We start from the raw sequence: 8,716 nt of genomic DNA, 5'->3' as shown, positions 1-8,716 counted from the left end.
CAGTCAGCCTACATTTGCATCTGGTAACTTCAATATCTGTGTTGTGGTTCTGTTTCTATTAGTTGTTTTTCCTCTTGCCTTTTTTTTTTCACATGGTCTGTCTTCATATCTGCCTGTTAATTTTTTTCATGAAAGTACAGACATTTTAAATGTTTTCTTTTCTTTTTTTTATGTTTCTTTCTTTTTGAGAAAGAGACAGAGTGCAAGTGGGCGTAGGGACAGAGAGAGAGGGAGACAGAGAATCTGAAGCAGGTTCCAGGCTCTAAGCTGTCAGCACAGACTCTGACGTGGGACTTGAACTCACAAACCATGAGATCATCACCTGAGCCAAAGTTGGACACTTAACTGACTGAGCCACTCAGGCATTCCAAGGACAGGCATTTTCAGTGAAAATTTATAGGGCTTTTTCATACAGAACTGCCATCTTCCAGTAACTTGCCAAAATGACCAACACAAAAGGAAAGAGGAGAGGCAGCCATGATATGTTCTCTAGGCCTTTTAGAAAACATGGAGTTGTTCCTTTGGTCATATACATGTGAGTCTACAAGAAAAGTGATATTGTAGACATCAAGGTAATGGGCACTTTTCAAAAAGGAACATCCCACAAATGTTATGGCAAAATGGAAGAGTCTACAATGTTACCCAGCATGCTGTTGGCATTGTTGTAAACAAATGAAGGGCAAGATTTTTGCCAAGAGAATTAATGTACCTATTGAGAATATTAAGTGTTCAAAGAACCGAGATAGCTTCTTGAAGCGTGTGAAGGAAAATGATCAGAAAAAGAAGGAAGCCAAAGAGAAAGGCAGTTGGGTTCAACTGAAGTGCCAGCTTGCTCCACCCAGAGAAGAACATTTTGTGAGAACCAGTGGAAAGGAACCTGAGCTGCTCCCTGTGAACTCTTGGCATGAATTCATGTAAAAAATACGTGCAAGAAATACAAAAGACCTCAAGACTGTAAAACAATACAAACAAAAAATAAATAAATGGAGAGTTATAGGGATAATCTGAAGTTCTGGATGATGCTATCTTCCTCAAAAGAGGATTCATTTTGTTTTAGGCAAATAGGCTGAAGGCAGATCACCTTAAGCCAATGAGGCATTGAAACTTTTCTAGACTAGGCCTCATTCTTTAGGAGGGTTGGTCTATTTGTGTTTCTCCCTTATTCTTTATACAGTGTGTCCCATCAGGAATATCATTTGAAAGCCTGGATTACATATCAGATCTCTCTTTCTAGAAGATCCCAAAGTCCAATTTTTGTTTCCAAATTCTCAAAGACTACTGGAGACTTTGTTGAGCTTCTCACTTTCTCAGCTGCAGCCTGCAAACTAACAAAAGTCAAATAGAAAAATAGTACTGAATATTGGATTTTCTCTTTTTATCACCCTTCTTTATGGTATCTTTGATCCTCTCTGAGATCTCTATGTCTCGCTCTCCAGGGCTTCAAAACAGATTTTCTGTGTGTGTATGTATGTGTGCATGTGAGTGTATGTGTGTGTGATTCTTACATTTTAGTTATACTCAAAGCAAAAATTGTTCTGTAACAAGCTATGCTGCCATTTTTGATAACATAAAATCCTTGCTTTTGTTTATTTGCATTTGCCTGATATTCATGGTATACTTACATGGATTTTCTAACTTTCATTTAGGATTTAGGTATATCTCATGTACTTGGCACAGAGTTAGGTTTTACTTTGTGATCCAATCTGAAAATCTTTTTCTTTTGATAAATCTTTGTCTTTTCTTTTAAACCATATTCATAAATATGAACTTATGTCATCCCTTAGTTCTGACTATATTTTATGTGCATTTTCTGTTTTTATGGTTTTTAAAAAGTCAGTATGTAGTCTTTTTTCTTTGTTTGGTATGTATATTTGTAATTAAAAATACTTAATTTTTTTCATTTTTATTATAGGAATTTCTTTTATTATTTTATATCTTACTTTAAGCCTGGTATTTTAAAAACGATGACCATCATACCTCTATACAATGATTATAGCATTCTCCTATATTTTTTTCTTACCCTCCCCTCATTCCATCCAGATTTAGTCAGTATTATCTTTTATAGTATTTACTTTTATATGTTTAAATCAATTAATATTCTGATACATGGTTTACTTCAGATTGGAATTAAGTCATTTGATCCCAATATTTATACAAGGTAAACTGCAAACCTTCTCTAAGTCCCACCTTTAAATTGTAAGGCATAAGTGTAAATTGTGAAGGCATGCCATATTTACATTTTCATTAGTCACCCTAATTAATATCTGCAGGTAATATAGGTCAAGAATTTAGGGCAGTGCCTAGTACAAAGGAAGTACTATGTAAATGTTTTTCTATGTATTTTGGTTGTAATCAAACATTTATATATAGTACTCACATGGTCTCTTTGCTGTAGGTTCTTTATTCACCATTTGGTGGTCTGAACTTCACCCTCTGATAGTTTTCTCAGAAAAGTTCAGAAAATCTGTGCATATAAATTATTGTATTTTACAATTTGAAGGATTGTTTGGCTGGATGTGACATCCTTGGGTTGACATTTTTTTTAATCAAATTGTTTAGTTGTTATTCATCTGAATGGCATTGAATGTTGCTGTGAGGGAAATGTGGGACAATCTAATGCTCTTCCTACTATAGGTGATTTTTATTCCTTTCACTTATACGTTAGGAATTCTTTATCTTTCAAGTCCAATAATGTCTTAGAATTGAACATTCTAGATCATTATTTCATGTGTGTTGCACATTTTTAAATATTTAGACTAAAGTATTTTATTTCTTAAAAAAATCTTGAATTATAATTTAATTGTAATCATGGGTTTCCTTCTTAAATTTTAATTTTCTTTACTAAGGACTCCAATTATAAATGGGTTGGATCTCTTTGCTTTCTGTGTTGATGAAGTTTATTTTAATCTTTTTTCTCTTCATTTTCCTTTCATTTATGTAGCTCCACCTCACTGCCTCTTTGTAATATATAAATAAAATTCAAGTCTATGTAAAGATAGCAAATGTTCTATAATGTTTTAAATTTTGTAGTCATATTTATGACTGAAATCACTGTATTTGCAAAATTGCATAGATGTTGTTTTCCACTTGAGTCCTGATGGAATAAAGCCCGTGCAACCTGAGGGATGCACACTATATTTGATAAGTATAAATAAGAATAAGCAGTGACATTTCATTTCACATAAATTAGGATATGCAAATGCAAGAAGTAAAATCTAAGGAAACCTATTAATTTCCAACTCATGTAGCAATTTTCAGTCTATTTATAGAACTTCAGATATGTGAAACTAAGAGGAACTACCCATTACAGTTTCCTCATTTCAGAAAAAATTCTGATACTCAAAGAGATCAGGTGAACTTTTCAAGACTCTACCAAAGAAAAATCTAAGTTCTCATAGTTTTCTAATATTAGACACATACACACACACACACACACACACACACAAACACCTGATGTTTCAACATCACCATTATGGCTTTAAAAGCCCACTCCAGGCACTCATTTTCAATTTCTACTTTGAATAGACTATAAGCCAAATAAAATTGTGATACTGACAGGTTTGAACACTAACAGAAGCAATAACTTCACTTAGAAAAAGATATTCTGCACCAGTATGTCTCAGACACCCACACAGGTACTGGAGAAATTCTTCAGCAGAAGATTGAAACTTACTTTCACAAAACTCTTCCCTTATGTATACAATAAGAAGAACCATCATTAGCATTATTCATGACATATACAAAGCAACTTATTCAGTACATGGCACACTGTACATCTATAAATATGGTCATTATTATAAATTTACAGATTCAGAAACCAAGTCTCAGAGATGCGAAGCGAAACTTCTTAAGATCGGCTAGTAGGAGGAGGAATTAAAATTAAAATTCAGCTCTGTCCATTTTGGACTTCTCTGAACATTTCTTTACATTAACCTGAAATCTTTCTCAACATATTGGTTCCAGGTCTAGCTTTCAAAACAATAAAAAATGAATATAATCTCTCTTCAACATAACAGTTTAAAATATTTTAAGGTAGTTACTATACACCGCAATAGTCTTTCCTTCTCTAAGTTAAATATTCTCTTTCTGGTAGTTCATCTTTAATATGACACGTGGCTGATTTTAGAGTCCACTCATCAATCTGATCATTTGTTCTGAACATGTTTCCATTTGTCCATGTCCTCTTCTAATATGTAAAGTCCAGAAATTATCAAAACACTCCAGTTGTGCTGTCAGTGCCAAGTAAAAAGTAGACCATTTAGAGGTCTAACTATTAACTGAGAATAATGAGGAATTGCTGTATCTTGGCTGAACTCAAGTACCAGGAAGAGAAAAAAAAAAAAAACCTTAGAAAAAATATCTCCTTTCAGTTGGGTCATAATATTCTGCTTCTGACAGAAAGTAGTCCAAAATAACCACCACTTTTACTGAATTCTGAAGATATAAATATGTTGGTTATTCTGCAAGAAGGCACCAATGTTGAACCAGGAAGTTCACAGGACAGTCACTGTGAACAGCTGTTTTTTCTTGAATTTACAAACAAACCTGTTACTTCTACCAGGGGCAGAGAGATATCTGCTGCATGCCTCCTACTATGTTAAGTGCAAGTTATGCTATTTAATTCTAACCACACACCTAAGAGTTATGGATTATTGTGTCCATTTTATGTATGCTGAACTGAGGGATGGTAGAGTCTATTAGCATTCATTTATTTACCTTCAGAGACTTGCCCATATTTTTGTAGCTGGTAAGGTGCAGAGCTCAAATTCCACCTTAAGTCTGAAGGACTGTCCAAGAGTCCATGTGTTTTCCTTATCATGTTACCTCATAAGATATGGTAGGCAGCCTCTAAAATACCCCCCAATGATTCTCGGCCTCCTAATATTTTTGCCCTTGTGTAATTTCCTCCTTATGGGTGTGGGCTTGACCTAGTGATGCCCTTGAAATGAATAAAATAGGGAAAGCTTGATGTAATGTCAATTCTTCCAAAATTAGGTAACAAAGAGATAGTGTCTTCCATCTGGATTATTTATTGTCTTGCCCTTTTAATCAATCACTCTGAGGAAAGCAGGCTGCCCTATGGTGAGGGACCCTGTGGAAAGACCCACATGGCAAAGAACTGATGTCTCAACCACAGCCAGCAAGAACTTGAGACCAGCCAACAGCCATATGAGTTGAATGTACACTTTCCCTTAGGAGAGCCTTGAAAGTGTCCCAGCCAACACTTGATTGTAGCCTTTGAGAGAGGCTGTGAAAGAGATACCCAACTAAGCTGTATCTTGATTCCTGACTCATTAGAATTATAATAAATATGTTATTTGAGCTACTAAGTTTTGGGATAATTTGTTACACAGCAATAGGTAACTAAACACCATACGAAAGCACAAAGTCTGTGGGAAAGAAGCAGAATTACACAAAATCACCTATATGTATGTCTTTTATCCGCCAGGAATTGGGTGTGCTCTAATAAACCTTCTCCCAACTTTGTGCTTATTTCACAGCTGCAATACCCACCTTCCTAATATAGATGAATCTCACTCCATATGTGTGTTGAATTGTGCTGGTTCCAAAATGTTTTTTCCTAAATGTGGTGAAAGGGTAAAATTATTTCTTATATTTTCCCTTGTTGTGATTGCTAACAAACATGGCTGTTAACATGTAAATATGTCTCATTTAACTAGTAATGGATTTTTTTGGGATGCCTGTTTTATAGGAGATAAACTGAGGCTGGATTGCAAGGCTGTGTCATGACTTTCAGTCACCAGTGTATTGGAATTATTTTTTTTAAGGTTGTTGTCATGACTTATATTCACCAATGTATTTCTAGTTCAGCTCATATGGCAGACATAAATCAGCACTTCTACAGAGTACTATCTTACTGACAACTTACTTGTGTTGAGTATTGAAATGAATAAATATGAACCACAATCCAAGTGTAACTTTCCTATTCTCCTTGTCTCTAGGAAGTAATGTTATAAGAAATTGACACATTTGGGGTGCCTGGGTGGCTCAGTTGGTTAAACATCCGACTTTGGCTCAGGTCATGATCGCACAGTTTGTGAGTTTGAGCCCCATATCGGGCTCCGTGCTGACAGCTTTGGTTTCTGTGTCTCCCTCTCTCTCTGCCCTTTCCCTGATTGCATTCTCTCTCAAAAATAAATAAACATTTAAAAAATTTAAAAAAAAAGAAATTGACACATTCAGTTTGGCCAAAAGATCCTTGTCATAAGTGTTCTAAAGTGGAGGTCCCCTCCCAACTTTCATGTACTAATACATAGTCCTCATGTAGATCCTATAACTCTTCTTATGGAAAATAAACAACAATAACAATATTAACAATAGACTAAATTTAAAATTTAATTAAAACTTAAGAATATGTTATAATTAACTACAGAGGTAAATATTCTGAGCAGAAAAATGTGTGTGCTAGTTGAAAATCTCATTATTTAGAAAACTATTCATTATAATATATGAGATAAGACTATTCATGACAGTTAAAAAATACATAAAAATTGAGAAAATTTTGACTAAGAATAACTTCTTCAAGGGAATGTAAAGCTAACATAATTCCAATATACCAGCAAAATTTTAAAAAGTTATTTTTTTATTTTTGAAGAACAATGATGAGCATTATAAATTAATGTGGTCTCCATTTAAACAGTTCCAGTCTTTTCTTACTGAGACACATACTGCTATTTGTCCCCCAATATCCATGTTCTCTTTATTCCTTACAGTCTCAATTTTTTACTGGGCCCATAGTTATTTGGAGAAATGGCTACATTTCTCAGCCTTTCTTGCCACTAGGTGTGATGTTCAGTTTTGAGCAATTCGTTATAAGGAGAACTACTAGGGAGTGTCCTTATAGAAAAGGTGTCCCCATCTTTGTCTCTTTCTCCTCCCTTCTGATTGATATAAAGAGTTGAGTTCCAAAAGCCATCTTCCCCCCCCCCCCAGTTGAAGTCCACTTTATTTGAAACTTTCCACATGCCATCCAAGAACCATCTTGGAACATGAGTTAAACTTTCTAGTTATTAGGGCTCTCTATTTACTAGTTTGGTAGAACCCCCAAAATGTAAATAATACATCATTCATACCCAACCCCAAACTCCCTCCAGTGAATCTTAATGGTGAACCATTCCCAGGGAATGCTACCTCTGACTTCCCACTTCTATCTTCTGCAACACACTTCAAAACTGCTTTCCTAGAGGCCTTGAAAACAGTGAGTAGTCAAACCACCCTTTTCCTGGTGAGTCTGAATTAGGAGATAATCATTTCAAATTGTCTGGGCACATGATTTCTACATTCTACATTTTTGCATTTGAACATGATGGTCTCGGAAAAACTCTCTAATATGTGAAAAGAAAAAAAGAACTTCAAAAATATATAATTGAGGGCTTCTTTGGGTAATAAAATTTGAACTAAAGTCTAGTGAGACTCTTCAGCACCAAAATGAAAGTTTTCTTTTTACTGGTATTCAACATGGAAAAGATGAGCATGATTTTCCAGGGGCTTTTTTAGGCTTTTGAGCAGTAATAGTTTATAATACAGTGCAAATACAGAGATAACTAAATAATAGTTTTAGTCTAATTTTGCTGGAAGTTTCTCCCAAAGTTTCTAAGTATTCTTCAAAAAATCCACACTATGTTTTCCTTTCCCAATATCTAATGATTAAATATATGTTGATGGTTCTGTTTTTCAAGCTGTAAATGTCTTTAGTATCTTTTCTATGGGCCTCTTGTTTTATACTTAACTTTTATTTTCATAAAATTAGAACTTGATTTGTTCTTATTCTTTCTCTTTATTTTTTCATGCATCTAGAAATTACATAACAGCTGCATCCCAGGCAGCAAATCCATCTGCCCTCTGGTAGAGATTGTGGCACTGAATATGGGACTACTGAGCTAGTCTCTGTGTCTCCTAATATTATTCATCATAGAACTTTGGGCCAGTTTTAGTCTCCTAGGCCTTTTCGGTTTACATTCCTGATTCAAAGAGATGCCAAAAAACTAGCAAGAAAGCATTTATTAAGTTGGACAGTGAGACATTACAGAAATGAAGGCACTGGATAGATGAGTATTTATCTTTACTAGGCCCTAAAGGCAAGACTTGTTCAGATGCTGGCAATTTCTTGGTTTGGTGTTCACACTACTTTCTTCCTCCTTTAGTGTGCCGCAATCCTCAGAGAACTAAAAGAAATAACTATGAATGTAATGTACACATGGAACCATTTCTGGGAATGAGTAAGTAGAGACAAAGTCATGCATTTTTAAAACAAAACCATGACACAAATCTATGCAAGGAAGAAAGTTCATACTTGAATGTTTAGTAAATCAGAACACAAGGTTTACTAAGACGCTTTGGGCTTAATTCCTTACCGCAAGTTGAGAACTGTATAAAAAATGCTTCAAATGACTTCTGTAGCAGGGATGGAAGCAGAGCAGCAGTTTTACTGTTTTGTGGTTTTGGTGGGCTTCCATGCCTCAGCTTCCACTGATCCTTGTCTGACTGGGAAGCCAGAAGTCCCTTCTCATTGATCCAGTAAGTTCCAGGTTTCTGACACTGTCAGAAACTTTTTCCTGGTTAGCATTGAAAATCAAGTCATTTTTTTAATTAGACAATGCAAATCTGTATATCTTCAGACATACTGAAGCTCCTGCAAGTGAGAAACAAAAGCTTCCTGGACTTTGAGAGAATCTTTGACATCATTTCTGCTTTT

General features: G+C 35.1%; 1 pseudogene; it reads left to right on the top strand.

Annotated features, from left to right (window-relative positions):
* Nucleotides 1-443: 443 nt before the first annotated feature.
* On the top strand, nt 444-918 carry LOC101085126 (annotated as a pseudogene).
* The last annotated feature ends 7,798 nt before the right edge of the window (nt 919-8,716 follow it).

The sequence above is a fragment of the Felis catus genome, chromosome B2 (genome assembly GCF_018350175.1).
Source record: "Felis catus isolate Fca126 chromosome B2, F.catus_Fca126_mat1.0, whole genome shotgun sequence".
NCBI lineage: Eukaryota > Metazoa > Chordata > Mammalia > Carnivora > Felidae > Felis > Felis catus.
The sequence above is the reverse complement of the archived record's forward strand: the minus strand, read 5'-3'. Positions and strand labels throughout refer to the sequence as shown.